Here is a 23,585-nt window from a genome sequence, read left to right on the forward strand (position 1 = left end):
TCATCTATAAGTCTTATTTTCATGTGCCTTAAGTCACTTCCTCAGACCTTCACAATTTGCATAAACCTATTTTTCCTTACCGTTCCGGAAACATCCAGTGTCTTAGTTAGGGTAACTATTACTGTGATTAAACACCATGACCAAAGGCAACTTAGGGAGGAAGGAATTTATTTGCCGGACACTTCTGCATTGTAGTTCATCACTGAAGGAAGCCAGGACAGTACCTCAAACAAGGGCAAGAAGGTGGAGTCAAGAGCTGATGCAGAGGCCACGGAGGGATGCTACATACTGGCTTGCTCCTCATGGCTTGCTCAGCCTGCTTTCTCATAGAACCCAGGACAGGCAGCCCAGGAATGATTCTACCCACAGTGAGATGAGCCCTCCCTCACTGATGACTAATTAAGAAAATGCTCTACAGCCCAATCTTATAGAGGAGTTTTCTTTATTGAGCTTCACTCAGATGACTTTAGCTTGTGATAAATTGACATAAAGCCAGCCAGCACATCCAGCTGTCATAATCGTCATTTTTCACATATCTTAAAATACCCCCCATATCCTCACAACTATCATAAACCTATTTTTCTTTCCATTCTGAAACATCCAGCCATCTTTTGTTTTGTTTTTTGAGACAGGGTTTCTCTGTGTACCATTGGCTATCCTGGAACTAGCTTAACTCACAGAGATCTGCCTGCCTCTGCCTCCCGTAGTGTTGGGATTATAGGCGTGCACCATCACGCCTGGCTCAGCCATCGTAAACTTTACCTTTCCTTTTGGTCTGGAAACATCCAATCACTTTAGTCTTTGTTACAACTTGCTTATGGAGAGTAGTCACTGAAAATTCAAGTCCTTTTAAATCATTACTGGAACATAAAGGAATAGTAAAAGACAACTTTTAAGTCAGTCACAGTAGCATGGTGATTTTGTCTTTTCCCTAAAAGCTGTGAGTCTACCTATTACTTTAGGAAGCCTACTAGCTCTAGAAGAAACCAAGGTGGACTTTACACACGAAACCAACTTAGGCTACCAGGGAACTGAGTCTCAGTTTTGGAGGTATTTTTTACTTAAGGGACTTGAATAATTTCAATTTTCTTTTAATGATCTCTAATTTGTACCATCAGCAAGCATCATGTCCATCCCTTGCACCCAAACTTATTGTAAATCCAGGGTGTTTTAAAGGTGAAGGCAGACTTTCTAGATATGAATGAATTGGCCTAGCACTGCAGCCTTTGGGGAGGAGCCCATTGATTTTGCTGCATCGCAGCAGGTGACAGGGCTCACAAATTGTCTGATGAAGACAGGACCTGTATTTGGGACTCAGAGTAAGTAGGAGTTAAGGTGGAAGAGCCAATAGGAGAATAGAGGAAGAAGGGTGAGTATGTGGTCTGGCCTCTTCATCAGTCCTGTCATCATGAGCATTTCCCAAAGCTAATTGTTAGTAGGGGCCTGTTGGCCAGAAGAAACTATGGCAGAGCCTGCTTGGTGAGAAACAGTGAAGCTGAGGGAGGAGTTTCCATCTATGAACCAAGTATAGTCAGCACATGACAGAGGGAACATGGAAAGTTGTAGATTCTTATAGGCAAGGGTTTCAAGTGATCACAATCAGGAATGGGAGGAGGAGTACAGCAAGTGTTGAGAGGATAGCAGGAATCAAGTGAGATACTGGGCTGTTCTAACAAGGTGGTGTGAAAAAGTTGAAGCTTAGCAGGGGACAAGTAGAGAGGCCCTTATGTGATCGATGTGGTAGTCTGAATAATAATGGGCCTCGTAGGCTCATATATTTAATGCTCAGACATCAGAGAGTAGAATTGTTCAAAAGGGTTAGAAGGATTAGGAAGTGTTGGGGAAGTGTGTCACTGGGGATGGACTTTGAGGTTTCAAAACACTCTCTCTCTCTCTCTCTCTCTCTCTCTCTCTCTCTCTCTCTCTCTCTCTCTCTCTCTCTCTGCCTGAAGATCAGAATTTAGTCCTCCTCTACTGCTCTAGCAGCCACCTGCATGCCACCATGCTCCTCACCATAATAATAATAGATTAAACCTAGGAAACTGCAAGTCCCCAGTTAAATGTTTTCATTTATAAAAAAATTTCTTTGGACATGGAGTTCTGTCACAGCAATAGAACAGTGACTAAGACAGGAGATCCTTGAGCCTTTGTGGATAAAGGACAAAGAGAGGGTGACCAAAGGTGAGCTTAGAAGCCCTCCTGACAATAGAAAGGCTAATGCTAGCACACATAGTCAAAATTAAAATCACCTGTTATGTCTAGCTATTTGGAAAGACAGGCAGAGGGGGCAAAGATAGAACCTCTCATGTATCCCCAAGCACCCTTTCATCACTAGTATACAGAATAAGGATTGGCAAATGTCTGGAAGTGCCAGAGCAGGAACATGTAGGAATGTGTTTTGAGGCAAGAGAAAGCAGGTGTGACAGGCTTAGGGTTGTCTAGGGGCCCAGTTATGGGTCTCTGAACTGCTCCCTAGAGGAGGCAAACAAGAAGAGCAAAGACAGGAATCCAGGTACTGGTGTTTCTTGCCAGGCCAAGTAAGGCTACTCTCCCCTTAGTGATTGGAACCATGAGGGCCACAGGTACTGTCTATGACCAGGAATGAGTTCATGGATGTTGGGGAATAACGGAAAGCTTAGACACTTGACATGAAGACAAAAAGTTGAACTTTTGAAGGGCAGAGTCTGTATCCTTTGTTAAGAAGTTGGCCCGTATGTTGCTGTGATAATGAGAGCAATGGTCTACATAGTAGAAAGTCATTGACAGTCCAAGTGAGGTTAGATTCTGTTAAAGTGTCAGGGTCATCCCCATAGAAGACAAAGAGGTAATGTGAATGTGGATATAAAAGAATGGGGAAGAAAGTGCCCTTAAGTTCTAGAATAATAAAGTGAGATGTAGAAGAGGGAATTTGAAGAGGTAGAACATAAGGGTCAGGTACCACTAGGTAAATAGAAAGGACTACCACATTAATAACCCTGAGGTCCTGGACCAGGTGCTGGAACTCATCAGACTTAGTATGGGCAAAAGTAGAGCTGTTAGAGGGCAAGCGGGTGGGCTTAAGAATACCTTCATTAATAAGGCACTGTATAATAGATTTTAAGTCTTGATTATGTTTTAAAGAGATATGGTATTGAAAGCAACAGAGGTAGGAGGTAGGGTGTGGGAGTAGGACCTTCATGGGAGGATGGTGGAAGATCTCTGAAGGAGAAGAGTTATCCTATACTTTTGGGTCAATGAGGTAGTATGTAAGGAGATAGGGTGAAACATTAGTGTCAGCCAGTGGACAAAGAGGCTTGTCAGAAGCTAGACAGAAAGAGAAAATTCTGGAAGGAGTTTGATGAAAAGGAAAAATGTCAATTAGCTATGTTATCCTTGCCCCAAAACAGGATTGGGAAACTAGGCATAATGACGAAGGACTAAACAGTCAGGTGGCCAGGGGGAACAGAAGAGGGGATTTGTAGCTCTAAGAGTGGAACAGGCCATCCACACCCATCACAGAAATCTGAGAAGAGTGCGTACCAAGTATGGACCAAGTAGCTTCCAAATCTGTTAAAAATGACAGAAACTTTCCTGCTACCTGGACAGTCACCCTAGACTCCTCTGTGGTAATCTGAATTGTGTTGTTGAGGGCAGATGTCCCGGGCCAAGGTGTCAGGCTTTGGCTGCCAGGGCCAGAAGATTTGAAAGATCTTTTTTGTGGAGGAAGAGTTTGGAGGAATGATCTACCATGGCAAAGCATAAAGGGACAGTTTCCTGCTTGTCCATAGTTTGGGCAGGGTCCTGGTGGCAGGCAAAGTGAAGTGCAGTTCTTTCCTCAATGACCAGTGACACAAGCTCCAAATGGAGTCTGTTGCTGCACCATATTCTCAGGTGGCCTCAGAGCTGCTGCCAGATGTTGTTACTTTTGTCTATCAGAGGAAATCTTTTTCATCTTTCCTGACCCTCCCTTCTATTAAACACCTTAAATGCCACATTCAGCAGATCTCTCTGAGGGCCATCATCTAGAATTATACTTTTAAAAGCATACCTAATTTTTGAATTTTATTTTACTTTAAACAAGTTTAAGTTTATTTTAAATTTGTTTTTAGTTCCTTGCTTTAGGGTTAACCTTGACAACAAATACAGAATGCTATATAATAAGAACTGTACATTCATTTCTCTCTCCAAAGCTTGTCTCTGTAAATGAATTAATTACATTTGTTCTTAGCATGACTAGAAACATAGCTCTAAGTACATTAAATAATTTGACCATTTATAAGATGACTGATCACTAAATTGCTTGTTTTAATTATCTTTAACAGTTTACAATAAATAACTTTTATAAGATTAGAATTTCATATTTTATCCCTGTTAAGTTTGAGCCTTAAATTTTATACTTGGAATTGAAAATCGTTTACTATCAAAATAAACTTTAAATTATAAATATAGCTCCTAGAGAGACTGGGAACCCTGTTTTTCTGATGCTTTTATAGCACAGGTTTTTTACAATATCACTCAGGTTTTTTAAAACTAAATATCAACAACTTTATCAAATTCTAAGTGGCTAGACATACATCTCCATTTAAGTTAGTTTTTGTTAACTTCACTAGACCTTAGGAATTTTTAAACCTAGATAATCAAACATATGTTGTTCCTTATCCAAAATATTTTAGAATCTTGCTGTTATTTTTTTAGTCTGTGGAAAGTAAAATAAAACAAACCATCTTATAGGCCTTCTATTGTCTCCTCAGTCTAAATGGAAATCCACTTTTCTGAACAAAAGTGGAATCCAAGTTACGTGTACAGTACATTTTAGCAAGTTAAGACTATCTATACTAGATCTTAAACTATCAACACTTTTGTTACAAGTTTAAGCTAATATTTTGCTTGGAACTTTACATATTTTTAAGCCATGCCCTAATGGTCTTATAAATCCTAATATAGAGAAAGGTGACATTTCAGAAAAAATTTCAAAGATAGTAAACAAAATCGGGGGGACGGGCAGTCATGGAGCCAAACATCCGTGATAATACTTAGACATTAGTAACCTCTACTGAAAATAGTTTACCTCTTAGTTGTTCTGAGGTGCAGAGTATCTTTCTCCTGGCCTGTTCTGTTTTGTTATCCTTCCTTCTGACACAGAGCCAGGTGGCCAGCTTCACATAGGGCAGAGGCTTTGGAGGAAGGAAGCATTTAAATAAATCTGCTTGGGTCTAGAGTGGGTAGGCTAAATCCCAGCTCCAGAGCCAGCTTTTTCAGTAGAGTAAATCATCATGTGACAATATTTTAGTATTATCCATACCTAAGAGATGTTTGGACTTCTGTGATTAGTGATTAGAAGGGAGGCTCTAGAGCAAGCAGTGAGCAAAGAAGACGTAGAAGCTTTTTTAAGAGCAGAGGGTAGAGAAAGCTTAAACACAGAGGGATTTTTTATGGATAATTTGCTTGTGTGGTGGGAGAAGTTACAATCGGGGAGAATTTGAAAATCTAATTGCTATTTTCTGGACAGGAGACTGGTTATCTAGTTTAGACTGAGGTCAAGCCATTTGCAGTAAGACATTGTGGCTTAGTGGAATCTCTGAATCTAAGAATGGAAATAGAGAAAGTAGACAAGAGGAGCTGACAGGTCTAATAAGAGCCAATGTTAGCCCATGCTCCAGGCAGAGAGTGAGGGAGGCACAGCAAGGAGGAGGGTCATTCCAGGAGCTGAGCAAAGAGGAGTCAGAGAGACGTAGAAAGGAGGCCATACACAGGAATTGGGTCCAGAGGATCCCAGTACCATAGGAACAGAGACACAGGGAGTGTGATGTGGCAAGGGGGTAAGTGCTGTGAGGTAGAGTCTCAAACTGAGAGCATCCCCAAAGGGAAAGAGACTCCTCGGAGAGATTCCCTGAATCACAGTGCAGAGGTATCCCTTCCCACATGATGGGCATGGGAGTCTGCCTGACACACACCATGACTATTGTTGAGCATGCCCAGCAAGACACAGAGAGACACCAAAGAGGCAATTACTGCCAAGGGAATACATAACAGTGTATGCTAGTTGAAAGAGAGAAATAAAATGATTAGAAAATACTTAGTAAGTCTCAAAATAGATAAGGAAAACATATAGGGTAGGCAGGACAAATGGGATATGAAAACTAGAAGATAAATAAAATTTCTGAATTATAATGTAAATAGGCTGACTATTTCAACAAAGATTAAAGAAGTGTGCATTGCATACATCCACCTCAGGCAAGAGGTCCAGAGAGAAAGAGTACACAAGGCTAAAGCATGCAGATCCATGCAGATCCAGCCCTCCTAAAACCCTCACAATTATTTGGGGGGCGGGGGAGGATTTCTATCTAATTTTTAAAAATTCAGGAGTGGTTAGTTAACTTTTTCTAATTTAAATGTTTTAAGATAGTTTATTATATACATTATATATTATTATACATTTCTCTCGCTATGCAATTATCCTTAGCTTCAAAGAGTATGAATATATTTAAAGCTTTTGAAGCCAATTGCACATATATAATACACAAATGCACATGCAATTGTACAATAAAAGCAACATGATTTACATTTTCACTTCCTTGCTCACACTCTACTTTGAGGGCAGTGTTTGCATATCCTCCAAGTTCATGCATGGAAACTTAACCTCCATGAGGTAGTCTTAAAAGGTCAGGCTTTGGGAGCCACTAGGTGTTGAGAGTGGAGCCTCATGATTAGGATTAGCATCCTAATAAAAGAGGTCCCAGAGAGCTGCCTTGCCCTTTTGCCATGTGATGGCAGATGACTACAGCTATGAAAGAAGCAGTCCCTCACTGATGCTACATCTACTGGTACTTTGGTCTTAGACTTCCCAGCCTTTAGAGCTGCGAAGAATTCACTTCTGATTTTTGTAAGGTATCCAGTCTATGACATCTTGTGATAGCAACCTGAACAGACTATGATACACTTTACCTTCACCCAATGTGTCAACACTTCACAGCCTCGTTACCCTCTTCTTCTCCTTCTCCCTTCCTCTATATAACCCACCCTTCTCTCTGTTTCACATACAAGCACTTAAATCCAGGTTCCTCAGATGAGTGAAAAAGCGCATTACTGACTATCTGAGCCTTGCTTATTTCACTTAACATGGTGCTCTCAAGTTCCGTCCATTTTAGTCTTCATTACTGAGCAGAACTCTATGATGCATGTGTGTTACATTTTCTTTACCTATTCATCTGTTGATGGACTTCCAGGTTGATGACCAAACTTAGCTGTTGTAAATAGTGCCACAATAGATATAGATTCTGGTTTACATTTCTTCAGGCATTACCCAGGAGTACTAAGGCTCGATCATATAGTAGTTCTTTTTTTTGTTTTGTTTTGTTTTTAATAAAACCCAATACTTATTTCTATAGTAGCTGCGTGAGTTTACATTCCAACCAAATGCGTGCGAGAGTTTTTCTCTACCTATGTCCTCATCAGCGTTTGTTACCATTTGTTTTCTTATGGTGGCCATTCTGACTTGGGTAAGCTGGGATATCACCTTAGTTTTAATTTATACTTCTCTGGTACAAATATGATGTGCACTTTTTCATACATTTAATGGGCATTTGTATTTATTCTTTTTAAACCTGACAATTCTATTTCTTTGATCATTTATTGACTGAATGATATGAGTAGGGTTTTTTGGTAAAAACAGTGTGATTTTTCTGTATTATATTTGCCCCATGTTTTCTATTCGTCTAGAATTTACCGTACTATTGTATAGAGCTTTATCAATGCTATACCTTCCTGAATATTTTTGCTACTTTTGTATCTCTTGGCAACATGGAAATCTTTTGCATATCTTTCAATGTATTGTACATGGAATATAAATGTGCTTATTCTTTTGTAGCTTGACTTTTTCCTCCAAGTTTTATATGAGCTCTATGTATATTTACATGTTTAACTATTTTATTTTAATTTCTAAGTAATAGTTCACTCATCGTGTTTTATATGCATTTCAACTTAGTTATCTATACTTTTGATAATAGCCATTCAAGTTATCCTAAAATCACTATTTTAGATAATAATACTATGAATATCTATAACTATCGATATGAATAACTAAAACTGAAAGCGACCTCTAAGAGCTGAGACAGGTAGGCAGCAAGAAAAGAGATACTCCAGTCTCACAACTTCAAGGATGAGTATTACACCAACAAGAAGATGCTCTAGTAAACACATTATCCTCCAGACCTCGTGACAACTCCATTTCGGTCTCTGAGATGGGAAGCCCTGCATGCTGTGACCAACTTCTGCCCTAAGGTGATGAATGAAAATTGTTTCAAGCTGCTCAACATATAGTAATTTGTTACATTGAAATAGAAAATTAATACAATACAAAAGTACAATGACCAACATGCAGAACTGTAAAACACTGTATAAAAATAAATTCACAATTATTTAATTTAAAGTATTTTCCATAAGATAAAAGGCCAGAAGGACTGTGATCAAGAAACTTAAGATTACAGAGAATCAGGACCTTTATGCACTGTGGGAATGAAGGTAAGCTGATGTAGCCCTATGGAAATCACTGTGAAAGTTGCTCACACACAAAAATTAAGGCATAATCCAGCTATACAACTCCTTTCTATATACATGATGAGATATAAGTCGGCATATAGCATGGGATGATAGAACTATTCCAGATAGCCAAGTTAACCTACATGCCAACCAGCAAATGAATGAATGCAGAGAATGGAGTCCATACACACAATGGAGTTTTATTCAGCCACAAGGAAGAACAAAATTATGTCAGTTGCAAGGAAATGAACAGAGCATAGCATCATTACGTTAAGTGAAGTAAGCCAGACTTGTAGAAAAACCACACATTTCCTCTCATAAGCAGAGTATAGACTTTTTTGTTAAAGACACAAAAATAAAGGGGGGACTATTTGGGAAGAGAAGGGATCACTGGGAACAGGTAGAATCAAGAGAGCATAATGGGTGTGTATGTGATTATATTTACATGCATGAAAATGTTATAATATAGCTCACCATTTTGTATAATTAATATATACTAATGAAATAAATCAAAAAAGTAAAAGTAGAATTCTCCAATAAAATATTTAAGTAGAAAATAACTGTATTTACTATGTTATAAGATTCTTATATTTAGAGAGCAGGGACTTGTTGCCAAATATTATCTCCTTTCCTTGAATAAATGCTATTCAGTGACTATGGTTTTCTAGTCCCGTGTGACTAGATGTGGCCATTTGTCAAGTTCTCCTCTGTTTTGAGTGATGCCTTTCTGGACTTATTTTCTTTTCTGATGATACTAGGGTGGGTGACATCACCACATTTGACCCTACAAATGCAACTCATAGGATATGATGGTGGGAGAAAAATGTGTCCCTGAATGACAGCCATGTGCCTGATTGCATAGTTCAGGAGTGTTGCAAGAGTGAGAAATTCATGCTATTTAACCCTTTGTATTTTTAGCTCTCTTCGTTAGAATATTAGCTCTAACCTTAATTAAATCAGTCTCTGAAACTGGAGTGCCACAACTACAGACACTAAAATATAGAGCATTTGGCTTAGCAGAATTTAGGACTTAGTGGCGAGGCAGTGGATCTTGTGTTGTTTGAGATGCAGAAGCAGTTGGCTTTTCCAAGCTGTGAAGCTCAAATTTCTGGATTCTCTATCCCTTTCCTTCTCTGCTTGCAAATTGGCATATTTTTGCCTTAGCTCATCTTTTTCTTATAATACCTTGCTGAAAGCAGGAAGAGTAGCCAGCACATACTTGATGTTGCTTTTAGTAATGGCTGATAAGAAGTAGCACAAGATAAGGATATTTCTTAAAACCTTTCCCCAAAACCTAAGGAAGACAATTATTTGAAAAAGATCAAATTGAACACATTTTCTTCCAAACTAAACTTATTGTTTTAGATATTTTCAATGTAGTCACCATTAAAAGAAGGAAGAAGAAGAAAGCCAAAACATCAAGAAGACAAGCATAGAAAGTGGCAAGCTAGAAAGTTTCCTGTCATTACTAGTAGACAGGAATTAAATACAGTATATACCTTTTAAAGCACTTTGGGGATTACATTACAAACAAGCTTATAAACAATGTATTAAAATATTCAACTTCCTTATTCCCAGTTTATATAACCCAAGTTCTATTGAAAGCCTAATATGGCCACCTAAGAGTATAAACAAGGAACATTTTTTTTCAATTCCACAAATTAAAGGGGAATTTATCTAAGATACTAGATCACGGTGCATCTAAGGCACCCAGCCTGGTACCAGCTCAATGGGCTTTTGGTACTCTTACCCAGTAGGACTTTTGGTCTGTGTGAATGAATATGTGGCTATTTTGCATCTCACATTCTTCCATCTTCCATCTTGCATCTTCACATCTTTTCCATCACTGTCAATTAAAGAGTCAAGCTATAGCTATTAGTATATTCTTCAAGGAGCTGTGTTGAGTCTCATAAGTAACTGAATAGTGTGAACATTGTATCCTCTAGATTACTGGCTTTAGGTATAAAAAAAAATCTTAAATTATAGTCAATAGAGGAAGCTGAGTCCTTTCTTTGTGAGTAATGAAAGTCTGCATAGAAAATTGGATAATCAGCCTTATAGTTATACCAAAAGATCTATTTTCTTCTCTGTAGGAGGTACCAGCTAACAACTGCATTTCCCATTGTCATAACAGAGTGCTGCCATGTGACTAACTTCTCTCTGTTGAATATAAAATCTATGTACAACTTCTACCTCATTGGTTTATAAGATAAAGTGTACTGGATTTTCTTTTCGTTTGTTTCCTGTGGAATGTAGAGGTAGTGGGATGGAAATTTTTGAATTCTTGTTAGTTGGAGATTGTTTAGTTTCTTGGTTTAGATTTATGCTTTCTTCTTAAGAGGATTTCAACATTATATTCTCTTATATTTTCTGCCCTTTGGCTCCCTCATCTGGGGGACTTCCATTGTGTGCATGTTATTAATGATATCCACTTTTTAGTCTGTCTTTTTTTCTGATTTCATATTGTAATCTCTTTTGGTCCATCAGTAAGTTTTTTGTGTTTTGTTTTGCCACCATCCCCCCTCTGTTTTGAATATACTGGTGATTCCTCATAGTAAATTTTAGTTGCTCTAATCTGAAACTAAAGAGTTTCTATTTAGTTCTTTGTGAAGAAGAAGGAGGAAGAGGACAGGGGGGAAGAGGAGGAGAAGGGGAAGAAAAAGAAGGAGGAGGAAAAGGAGGAAGATGGGGAAGAGGAAGATGGAGAGAAGGAAGAGAAATAGGAGGGGGAGGAGCAGGAGGGGGAGGAGGAAGAAGAAGAAGAAGAAGAAGAAGAAGAAGAAGAAGAAGAAGAAGAAGAAGAAGAAGAAGAAGAAGAAGAAGAAGAAGAAGAAGAAGAAGAAGAAGAAGAAGAAGAAGAAGAAGAAGAAGGTCCTTGTTCTTCCTGAGTATATCTTTTTGTTAATTCTCTATTATACTTTCATTCTTTGTATATGATTTTTTTTTTTTAGCTCTTTGAATATATTTACAGGCAGCTGCTTTAAAATCTTCATTTCTTAGTTTCTTCTGCTGCTGCCATGGCAAAGTACCAAAGCAACTCAAGGGAGAATGGGGTTATTTTAGCTCACAGTTCAGGTGCAGTACAATGGCTGGGAGTCAAAGTATCAAGAGCTGGAAATAGTTGGTCACATCACAGCCACAGTCAGGAAAACAGGGGGAGGGAGAATGTATTTTTATACCGTAACATGGAGTTTGGGTATCAACTTGACAAGGGATAGAATTGTGGAGGTTAATAGAATCTAGAATTCAATATATGCTAGAAGCTTCTACAGCCTTGATTTTTGCACTAAACCTTGGCTTGTGATACAGAATAAACCCTTTCTCCCTTTAGTTGCTTTTGTCAGAATATTTTACCACAGTAACAGGAAAATAACTAAGACACTTTCTTAACAGAATAAAAGATGAGCTCCTGGGCATGCCTAGGGGACATATCTTAATTGTCTTAATTGAGATGGGAAGACCACTTCTGTGGGTGGAACCACTCCCTAGGTGGGACTCTAGAGTGTATAACTAGAAAAAGAGACTTGAGCAGCATGCGCATGTGTGTGATTTCATTTGTGCTCGGCCTCTTGGCTGTAGTTGCAATGTGACACCCAGCTCCTGCAGCCTTGCTTTTTCTACCATGGTGGACTAAACATTGATTTGTGAAACAGAACAAGCCCTTTGTCCTTTAAAGTTGCTTTTGTCAGAGTATTTTACCACCGCAACAGGAAAAGAACTAAGACATTTTGCTAAATACATCAGGAGCATCTGAAGATATTCAGGATTAGTTACCATTAGTTGCAGAATATTTTCCCCTTGTAAGTATTAACCTTGTGATTTTTTTTGTGCATGAGATTATAATTTTCAGTGGAAAACTAGACATTTTAGATTACTGTAAGACTTTGGAGTCTGTTGCCTTCTCCCCACCACAGGTTGTTGTTAAAGGTTTGTGTTTCTTTGTTTAGTAACTATTCTGGTTGATTCTGTGTAACTCTCTCCCTTGATGGATATCAGCGTTAATGTCTCTTTTTTTTTTTTTTTTTTTTTTTTTTTTTTTTTTTGGTTTTTTGAGACAGGGTTTCTCTGTGTAATACCCCTGGCTGTCCTGGAACTCTCTTTGTAGACCAGGATGGCTTTGAACTCACAGAGATCCACCTGCTTCTGCCTCCCTAGTGCTGGGATTAAAGGCATGTGCTACCATGCCCAGCTTAATGTCTCTCCTAATAAAGCTCAAATTTTACTTTCTAGGAATTGCCTCCTATCTGTACAACTTAGCAATGTGTCAGTGATAGAGAGAGACTATGTTTGAACACTCTGAGACAGTAAGACTTGTGTCATCTACAAATGGAGCTGTGGGGAAGAAGGAGAGCACATTTAATCAGTTTTAACATCTGGTCAATTCTACTTCCCACAGAGCCCTCGTGTATTTCATGTGCACTAATGAGTATGTCCCCAGGAGTGAGTGAAGTGTGTAAGCATTGCTTCTCCACTATACAAGAACAGGATCACCTGTCTCAGGGCAGCAACCCTGGGGAAACAGAGTAGCCATAGGACTTCTTCATCTAGCTAGCCTTTGGGAAGTGACTGCCACCAGCAGTGCCTCTGACTCAAGCATTGATCATCACTGGAAAGCAAGTGAACATCTTTTGGATCTGGCTGAGGAGCTTCCGGTCCATGTAAACTTCCCACCTGGAAGAACCGTGGCATATAACAAGGATAGAGAATCTGGCAAAAGCAGCCCCCCCAGGCTACGCCCCCAATCCCACTGCTTCAGTCTGCGTTCCAGCGTGCACACCGTTCCAGACACTACATGCCTCTGTACGGTGGGCAGGTGGTGAAAGGGTTTTTTTTTTTTTTTTCTGTGAATTTGCCCATGTTTCCAGACACTCTTTGGAGAACACATTTGCTTTGTTTATCTCTGTTGGCCACAGACCCCACCCCTGGCCTGTTGAGGACCATTTCTTTTCTTAATCTGTCCTTTCACTGTTCTATTTTTTGTTTCTCTCTCAATTCTCGTCAGCATGGAGAGCTGTCCTGGAGGTGGCCTTGGTGACTCAGTTTGCAGCTCCTGCGTTCTCAGCTGTGCCAGCTTCTGCAGCCCTTGCCATGGCCCCTTTGCTCACCTGGAATTGGGTTCAGCATCTATAGTCCTCACGTGGCCTGGCTGCCTTCCATTGGCTATTTGTTGTTGATTTTATGAGTTGGATGGCTTTATTTTCCTTCTGTCTCCACTTTAACCACAATTTCTCGGAAACATTGGTGGAGATTGACTGTTTCAATTTAGTTGTCCTATCGTTAAGAACTCAGATGTCATCGTTATAAAATACATATTTATATCTCGGCCGTGTCACTGCAGCTTAGTTGCCATTACCGTCCTCAATGATGTAACATCTTTGTATTGCTAACGGAAGTTTTTTAGGTTCTTGTTTCCTTAAAAGGATTCCATGCATATGTAATTTGCTTCCTAGGTATTTGGCAGTTCTTACTAAAAGAATCCTTTTTCTTAACACATAAGAACATTTTAGGATTTTTTGTTTGTTTCTTTTATCTATGGTTATTTTAAAATTATTTATTTATTTTTACTTTACCTGCATTGATGTTTTGTCTGCATCTATGTCTGTGTAAGGGTGCCAAGTCTCCTGGAACTGGAGTTACAGACAGCTGTGAGCTGCCATATGGGTGCAGGGACTAGAACCCAGAGCCTTTGGAAGAGCAGTCAGTGCCCTTAACCACTGAGCCATCTCTCTAGCCCTATGTATGGATTTTTTTTTCTTCTCTCATATACTACATCCTCACTGCAGTTTCCCCTCCCTCCTCTTCTCCCAGTCCCTCCCACTGACCTCCCCTCTCCTCCTGCTCTACTTTGTTTTCTTTCAGAAAAGAGCAGACCTCCCATGGAAGTCAACCAAACATGGCATATCAAGTTAAAATAAGGTTAGGCCCATCCTCTCATATTAAGGCTGGACAAAGCAATGCAGTAGAAAGGAAAGGGATCCAAAAGCAGTCAGAATAGCCAGAGACAGTCCCTGCTCCCACTGTTAGGAGTCCCACAAGAACACCAAGCTACACATCTATAATATACATGCATAGGACCTAGGTCAGACCCATGCAGGCCTCCTGCTTGTCAATTCAGTGTCTGTGACCCCCATGAGCCCTGGCTAGTTGATTCTATTGCCGCATTCTTCTGATGTCCTTGACTCCTCTGACTTCTACAATCCTCCCTCCCTCTCTCCCTCAGGATTTCCAAACTGTGCCTTAGTGTTTGGCTGTGAGTCTTTGCATCTGCTCCCATCAGTTGCTGGATGAAGCCTCTCTAATGATGATTATGCTAGGCTCTGGTCTGTGAGTTTAGCAGAGTAGCATTAGGGATCATTTCATTGGTTTTGTTGTTGCTGTTTCTGCCAGTTTTGTTCAGTTCTACTCTAGGTCTCTAGTCTATCCTAACCCTGATTCCTGGCCCTCCAGGGAGGGTCAGGTGTGGGTTCCCTCTTGTGGTGTGGGCCTCAAGTTGGACCAGTCATTGCTTGGCCACTTCCACAAACAAGTTCTGTGCCACCTCTACCCTTGCTGGCACATCTTGCTGGCAGGATCAATTGTAGGTAAAGGTTTTGTAGCTGGGTTGGTGTTCCCCCCAACAAAATAGACTCTATTTTCCTTTTGGTGTGAAGGAAAGGTATGTGTGTGTGTGAGGAGAACTTTCAATATAGTTGGCTATTTGGATATCCTCTTTACCTGCTTTTCTGCTAATATCCATTTACCACTTAAAGTGTTCTCGCAGTTTTTTTGTTGTTTTTTGTTTGTTTGTTTGTTTTACAAATTCTTCCTATAGCATAGACACAGTTCATATAGTCAGTTTCAATGGATGTAACACTTCCCCAATTGCTAAATTTGTTTATATATTATTCCATTAATGCTAGAATTTTATTTTTATGTTTTGTTTGTCTGTTTGGTAGGTTTCTCCAGACAGGGTTTCTCCATGTAGTCCTGGCTATTCTGGAACTCACTCTATAGACCATGCTGACCTTGAACTCAGAGATCCGCCCACTTCTGCATCCCTGGAATTAAAGGCATGCACCATCACACTGGGTGTTTAACTTTATCTTAAACAGAACATTTCCACGAATCTTTTTTTTAAAGATTTATTTATTTATTATTATATATACAATGCTCTGTCTGCACATACTCCTGCCGGCCAGAAGAGGGCATTAGATCACATTATAGATAGTTGTGAGCCACCATGTGGTTGCTGGGAATTGAACTTAGGACCTCTGGAGAAGCAATCAGTGTCCTTAACCTCTGCGCCATCTCTCCAGCCCCTCCAGGAATCTTTTTGTGCTAGTCAGCTCTCTGCTGCTGGAGATGAGCAGCTTTGAGGAGGAGAAGGTTATTCTGGCTCATGGGTTCAGGTGGGTTTGTTACTTCTGGGTGTGAGACAAAGCAGGGAACCATGGGGGGGGGGACATGAAGCCATGGAGACTGGTCAGCTTAGCAGCTGCCAAGAAGAGTGGGGGTGGGTAGGAGACCCAGGACCCAAGTTCCTGATACACCTGTCAAGACAGACCTCCATTCACCTCATCTCCTCCAGCTGGGTCCCACGGCTATGTCATGGTGCCACCTGTCAGTAGCCTGGCCTGAGAACTTTATTTAAAGTTAAAATTAATATTTAAGAAGTTAAATAGCTGATGAATCTGTGGCTTAAGTTCCTCTGTGATGTGGCATCAGAGTCCATATTTATTTCCTCACCTGGGTAGGCCATTTGACAGAGTACCTATACTTTAAATACACCACTGTGACGTAATGGCCGGTTGTCACAGCATAAGCTCAGTTTAATTTCTGAGTTATTCTTTTTAGCCAAACTATTTTTATTTCTCTTGACTTTAAGTGGACAACTTGGTGACATTATCACATAGTTGTGCAACTGTCAACATCACCCGTTCGCAGAATGATTTCATTTCCACATGTTTTACCTATTAAACATCACCTTCCTATCTCTGCTCCCCCTAGACTCTGCTTTACTTTTTCTATTCCTGAGTTGAGCACTTTAAGCATCTCACAGACATGAAATCATGTGGTATTTGTCCTTTGTCATGGCCTTCTTCACTTAGTGCAATGCCCTCAAGGTTGATTCTTCTACCCTTGGTAATATTTTCCCCCCCCCCCCCCTCTCTCTCTCTCTCTCTCTCTCTCTCTCTGTGTGTGTGTGTGTGTGTGTGTGTGTGTGTGTGTGTGTGTTATATCTCCTCTGTTACCCACTATCCCCAATGGACTTTTGAGTCAATTCCAGTTTTTAGTTTTTGTGGATTATTCTGTTATGAGAAGGACTGGAAAACATGAAAACACGTTAAGCCTGTTTTCAACTATTTTTGAATATTTGCTAAGGAATTGAACTGTTTTATCTATGTCTGTGTCAATGCCATACTGATTTTTAACTGTTTTGCACATTTTGTTTCTAAGTTAAAGGCATAGTTTTGTTATTTGCCTTTCTGTGAACCCACTAAATGCTTGTATTTCTAACAGATTTTTATTACATTTCTATTTTCTTGAGCTTACTAATATATTATATTTCCTAATGTTTTAGAAACACAATGGTTCTAGGATTACTATAACCTCATTAAATAGTCACAGGAATATCTCATGATAATAATTATGTGGGTGATTATAGTCATCCTTGAAAAAAAGAACTTGCCACTAATTGCAAGGAGTACAGTTAGCTGATAGCTTCAGCTATAAGTGCTTTTAGAATCTTCTCAGCTTTTGAGCTGAGGTCATAGTGTTCCTAGAAGGCCACAGACAATCTCTTAACATGGTGCTGACTCTAGGGCATGGTTATTTCTGTTTAACTGCCCCAGTAAGTGAAACTGTCAGATCTGTATGTCAAATCTACCTGCCAAGTCTGCCCAATTTTGCCCTCTCTTTTTATCCTTTTTTTTTTTTTTTTTTGGTGTGTGTTATCCCTCAATAAACCTTTGCATTCTGTAAGTGAGAGAACTACCCACTGTTCAAGATTATGCATGTATGCAAAATGTCCATGTGGATTATCAATAAAACACACTTTAATAGATACAACTCTATTGAAACATAAAGGAAAAATTCTCACTGATTATTATAAAATATTATGCTCCCTACATAGAAGGTCTAGAAGTATATGAACCAATGAACTAATTCATATGCTAAAACTTTCTATGTATTTTAATTATACCTATATTTTTATATGAGCATGTATGAATTTATTTAGTGTATGCATATGTGTGAGAGTACACATGCCACAGCACACAAGGTTAAAGGACAACTTTCAGGAGTCAGCTTTCTTCTGCCATGTAGGTTCAGGGGATAGAGCTCAGGTCAGCAATGGGCAACAAAAGCACCTCCACCCACTGAGCCATCTTGTTGGCTCTAATTCATATCTTAGGTGATTCATAGCACCCTTCCCACCCACTGGGACTTCTTCTTACATTGAATAATGTACTTTAGCATTTTGGTAAACAAGAGGTGATGCAGTTATTGTATATTTAAAAAATAATAAAATATGGCTTCTACCATTTCCTGCTAGGCAACTTTAAGCAGGTTGTTAAACCCTTCTGGCAATATGCACAGAATTCAGACATTTATTCCTCAGATTTGTTTGTATGCAAAAGTCCCAGAACTGTGGCTAACAACCACTATGCCTCGAGTCCTCAACTATTACTGTCTGTGTCTCCAGTGGAGTTTCTTGAGGTCTACTGTAGACCTGCTTTCTTGTGTCTGAATTGAAGCTGTTTCTTTATTCTGCTGCTTCATTGCGGTGAACAAAGAGTGAGTCAGATTGGAGTGGCTGACTGAGGGACCCCTCCTTGGACAGGCCTTCATGAAGGAGGAACTTGTCCTGCCCGAGAAGATCACAGCAGCACTGTGCTTCTCCTTGGCCAACAGCTCACAAAGAACAAGTGGTTCCAACATGGTTTCATGTACATTGGTATTTGAGCAGCTGATTAAGTTATTTATTTTATATATAATGTACATTGAGACTCATCTTGATGATTACGTCTACTATTGTGCAAAATTGTAATGTACTTCTAAAAGTTGATTCTGTGTTTCTTAACTAGTTTCTTTCAAGATACAGACTAGCTCCAGCCAGATATCACAGCACATCTGTAGAGTGAACATGGCGGGTTTTGCAGAATCTCGTTTACCAAGAATAGTGTAGCAATGTGGAGCATCTTTTACTAAAACAAAGAAAATGAGATCTAGTATATGAGAGTCAAGTTCACATGCATATAAAGAGTATGAGGCTTTTACAACACATAGGCTCATGTAGTGATCGTTACAATAATGCTGTGGCGTTAGTTATTCTTAGAAAAATTTGTTTTTATTCCAACTTCCTTTTTGTTATAGGGTCAAATTTTTTACTGTGTTTTTTGTAGTATAATGATCACTTCTGTTTTATGTACAACATCTCACTAGAAAATTAAGAAAAAGGAAAGCTGCTTAGAGATCCTTTGGGTGACCAACAGAATCCTCCATGATATATTTATACCCTGAAGGTATGTATATTATTCCCACTATATTTTTAAATAGTATGATATAAAGGTAGTTAGCTTGCCACATTTTCTAAGTACATCTTTTAGTGGTTTCTGGTAGACTGTCAAAACTCTATCAAAATAAGAGGAAAATAGTGATTTCCCCCTCCATACCAATTCCCCGAAAGTTAGATTTCTTTACCTATTGCTGTTTCATTAGTTCACCATGTCCTGCAGGGGGCACTAGATACAATTTTGGGTGGATGTGATGTGCAGGTGAGAATGACAGGTGTGGAGAATAATATGACGGCCAGCATTCCAAGTGCATTGGCAATAATACTAGAGTCTGTCATTGTAGATTCATAGAAATGTGGGCATCCTTGGGATATGAGCATAGGCCAAGCAGTTCACTTAGGATTCTTTTACAGTCTTTTTAAAAAAGGGAGCCCTACAAGATAAGATTAGCAGAGCTAGTATGTGTTCATGTTCCAGGGTGCACAATTCACTCTCCTATAAAAAATGAAACAAAGGTAGACTTACGTATAGCTTAAGCATCTGTATATTGAGCACAGATCCTGAGTGGTACTAACCCAATAACAGGTATTGGGAACCCTAGGCTGCATGGCATATGGCGGCATATGGGGCAGATTCTGTTATGCCACTGGAAACTAACACACACATGACATTTGCACATGGTCAGGATCCAGGCTAGACCTAAAAAACTCGAACTTTTCCAGGCTGGTGTATGGTCAATTGTTACTCCCATGGTAGCTGGGGAGTCCTGCACTATTCTAAAATATCAGACTCTAGTCCCAGAGAGTCTTCATGATTCAGACCCCTGTTAACTGTGACTCATAATGTCTTTTTTTTTTTGAGACTGGGTCTGACCATGTAGCCCTAAATGGGCTGGAATTCACTATGTAGACAAGGCAGGCCTTCAATTCACAGGGTTTTTTCTGACTGCTTCCCAATTACTTGGATTAAAAGTGTGTGCCACTATACCTGTCAGATCTACATGTCTCCTGTCTCATTATAAAGTAACATCTCAATCTCTATCTGTCTCCCAATCTCTAGTTCTTTCTTTCTGTTTACACACACACACACACACACACACACACACACACCACAAACACAATGTTTATTCAATATGTCAGAAATGTAATTTGTTGTTAGGCCTTCAATGTGTTCTTATTTTATGTAACCTCATTTTGGCATCATTGTTTGTCTCACTAGAGACATAGTCTTTAGCCAAATGCCCTGACACTGAGCTATACCCCCTGGAAAGATTATAATATTTTGAAGAATCCCTTTTTTAAAATTCTTATATCATACCAGCCCTTAAAATTCAACAATTTCCTCTTCCAAATAAACTTTAGGATGGCAACCTCATACTTAAAGTCACACTTCTTACCATGTTAATGCTCTATGCTGATGCCAGAATGAATCTTTCTAAAATTCATGTCAATGTTTGCAAATCCTAATTCTTTGAGCCATCTACTATTTAGTGCAGGAGATTTCAAAATCTTTGTTAGCCGACTAAGATTTCAGACCCTGACTTTAGTTGCCTTTGGATCCTTATTTCTTCTTTGCACCCTCCATCTCAATCTGACCACACTGCATTTTCATAAAAGTGTTATTTCATATGTTTAAGATTACCTGTATATATTATGTTCATGTTTGGTGCAGATTTGTATGTGTTTTGACAAATGTGTAAAGTTATTTAACTGTAACAATAATGAAGGGTTTTTTTTTAAAGACTCTTATTATCCTAAAACATTATTTGTGTGGGACTGGGAAAATGTCTCCCAAGTGCTTACTGTGTGAACACTGTGACCTGAGTTTCCAGCACCCATGTGAACACCACGTGTGTGATGGCACACACTTGGAATCCCAATGCTGCACAGGCAGAGGCAGGAGGACCCTGGGGGTTCCTAGCCAGTGAAGCTCCAAGCTAATGAGATAACTTGTGTCAGAGATGAACAATTTTCCCCAGGATGCTACTCCATGTTGTCCTCCAGCATACACAAACATGCACACACACAAACACACGTGTGCACACTATATATATATACACACACATATACACACAATCTATATACAGACACATGCTATACACATACACACAAACTGTACACACATATATACACAAACTGTACATACACAAGCATACACACACTGTACACATGCGCAAACACGTACAAATATCACACACATACTATACACACACACACACCACACAAACATACATACACATATACAAACACACATACACTGCATATACACACACATACACACACACAAACATTATTCATGCTCTGTTCTTGTAGACAACTCCTATTCTAACTCTGGGTGGGTCCTGTTGTGTTTTTAGTCTTAAAAGGTTTCCTTTGATAATATGTAATATTAATAGGGCCATATAGTAGATACATTCTTTTGAGTTTCTGATACAGTATCATGGAAATAAGATTTGCTCATGTTATTATGTACATCACTATGGGTCAACTTGTTGTATTTAAGAGAAAAAGTGACCCTCTCTAACCCCACATGGCCTCATGATCTTGAACATTTTTTCTAGAATGTCTTGCTACTATTGGTTACTTGGTTTTTTAAATTCAACTCCTTTGTCAATACAGTATGTCTATGCTAGGCAGACATGGACATTGCTTTTCCATATTACTTACTATAGGATATTGCAGTGATATGTGAACTTAACAGTGTCCTTTGATACAGGGACCGGCAAACTATGCCCCGTGGAAGCCATCCACAAATGCATCCGTCTATCTCACCCAAATACGCTTCTTTTCCATTTCTAGCTTTATAAGATAGTATGTGGCTCACAAAACATAAAATATTTACCAAGTATTCTTTACAGACGTCTGAAATCTCCTACTTGGGTTGCCCAGGAAGTGTTTGTATCACAGCACTGTAGTTCAGAATCCAAGTCAGGTGTGTCAGTGCAGATAACTGAGTCCTCATAGGAGAAGCACTATTAGAATACTAGAAAGTAGGGGATAATGCAGAGAAGGGGTGTCAATCCTCACGGTCCGCAGTGTCACACCGTTGACCTTGCAAGAACTGGGAGGTCACCCTTCTCCTTTGTAGCTGCCAAAAGAAACAAAAAGACCAGCTCCTACCTTCATCTTGCCTTCTAATCTCATGCGGGTGCCTGAAATTAGCAAACTCTAACCACAATCTGCTTGGGAACAGAGTCTGAGAAATGTCTTGTTTAAACTTCTAGACCCCAGGATAGACATGGGATGTGGAAGCTGATATAGGTGTGGAAGCCTGAAATCTCAGTCTTTGTGAGGTAGAGGCAAGGATAATGAGTTGAGGCTAACATGGTGAGTTCTAGTCCAGCCTGGGCTTATTGTGAGACCTTGTAGCAGGAAAAAATTTAAAAATTAAAAAAAGAAAAAAATGTGAGTGTATAGAAACTGAGTGCCAAGGGCAGTGTCTGGCACCCTGGTGTATAATTGTACTTAGTAGGTGCCTAGTGGAAGTTGTTGAATTGAATCAAGGTAACATTTGGGAGCACCTTGTGTACTAGAACTTTACAGAGTTCCCTGTCTCTACTCAGATCCTCTTCTAAGCCAAGAGACTGAAGTACAAAATCCTGATGAGTCTTGAAACATGCCATATCTTGAATAGAGATCATGGAGAAAATGTTGAAAGAGTTTAGTGGGTACAACAGATGCAATGCGGAGGAGGGGTAAGGGCTTTGAGTTGACATGGTGTATATTTGAGACATTCTGACAGTGCTTTGGAATTCAGAAAAAACTAGAAGCAACTTCACTCAATTAAAAAATATGCGGAAGTCACAGCACTGGCATGGGAAAGCAAGTGGAGTTAGTACAGCTAGTTGATTAGTTAATGCTAAACTTTAAAAAGTTTAAGGATTGGATGAACTTATTATTTGATACTCATATTAATTTATATAAGAAAATCCTTCTTTTTATGTAACAAACACTTTAATTATATATTTCAATCTAACCTGAGTACATAATTCCATGATTAGAGTTAAGAGCAGTTTCATTGTACTAAAATACAAATCCTTAACTTGATCCTTGAGAAGATAATGTACCTTAGCATTAACTCAATACCATTTGTTGAAAGGTAATTAATATTTCTTGACCCCTAACCCTTGCCCTTCACCCCACATGCCATATTATGTTCCAAATCCAAGCCAGGGACATGCATGTGCATTGCTGCACTCTTATGGGAGTCAGTGGCAACCCCATGGTGGCTTTGTCCTAAGAATCAAACTCTATAGGAAGGTTCAACTGACTGATTTTTCTCTCATGTTTTACATGCTTTGTGCTCCTATAGTCTTTTATAGATGGAAGAGTAGATACTAACACACTCTTAGTCAATTTTTAGTTTTTATTTAAGCAGGAGACATTTTTAGAACAATTTTAAATGACATCCTTATTTTTAAATTAAGTGACATGCATAAGTCCGCCACAATTAACACCCAAAATTCAGTGTGACCTTCATGGCAGCTGGTGATATTCTAATATTTCTGGGTAGTGCAGGAAAGGTGAAAGGGCATATCGCCTTTCAATGTGCATATGTAATTGCAGTAAGTATTAA

The sequence above is a fragment of the Acomys russatus genome, chromosome 12 (genome assembly GCF_903995435.1).
Source record: "Acomys russatus chromosome 12, mAcoRus1.1, whole genome shotgun sequence".
NCBI lineage: Eukaryota > Metazoa > Chordata > Mammalia > Rodentia > Muridae > Acomys > Acomys russatus.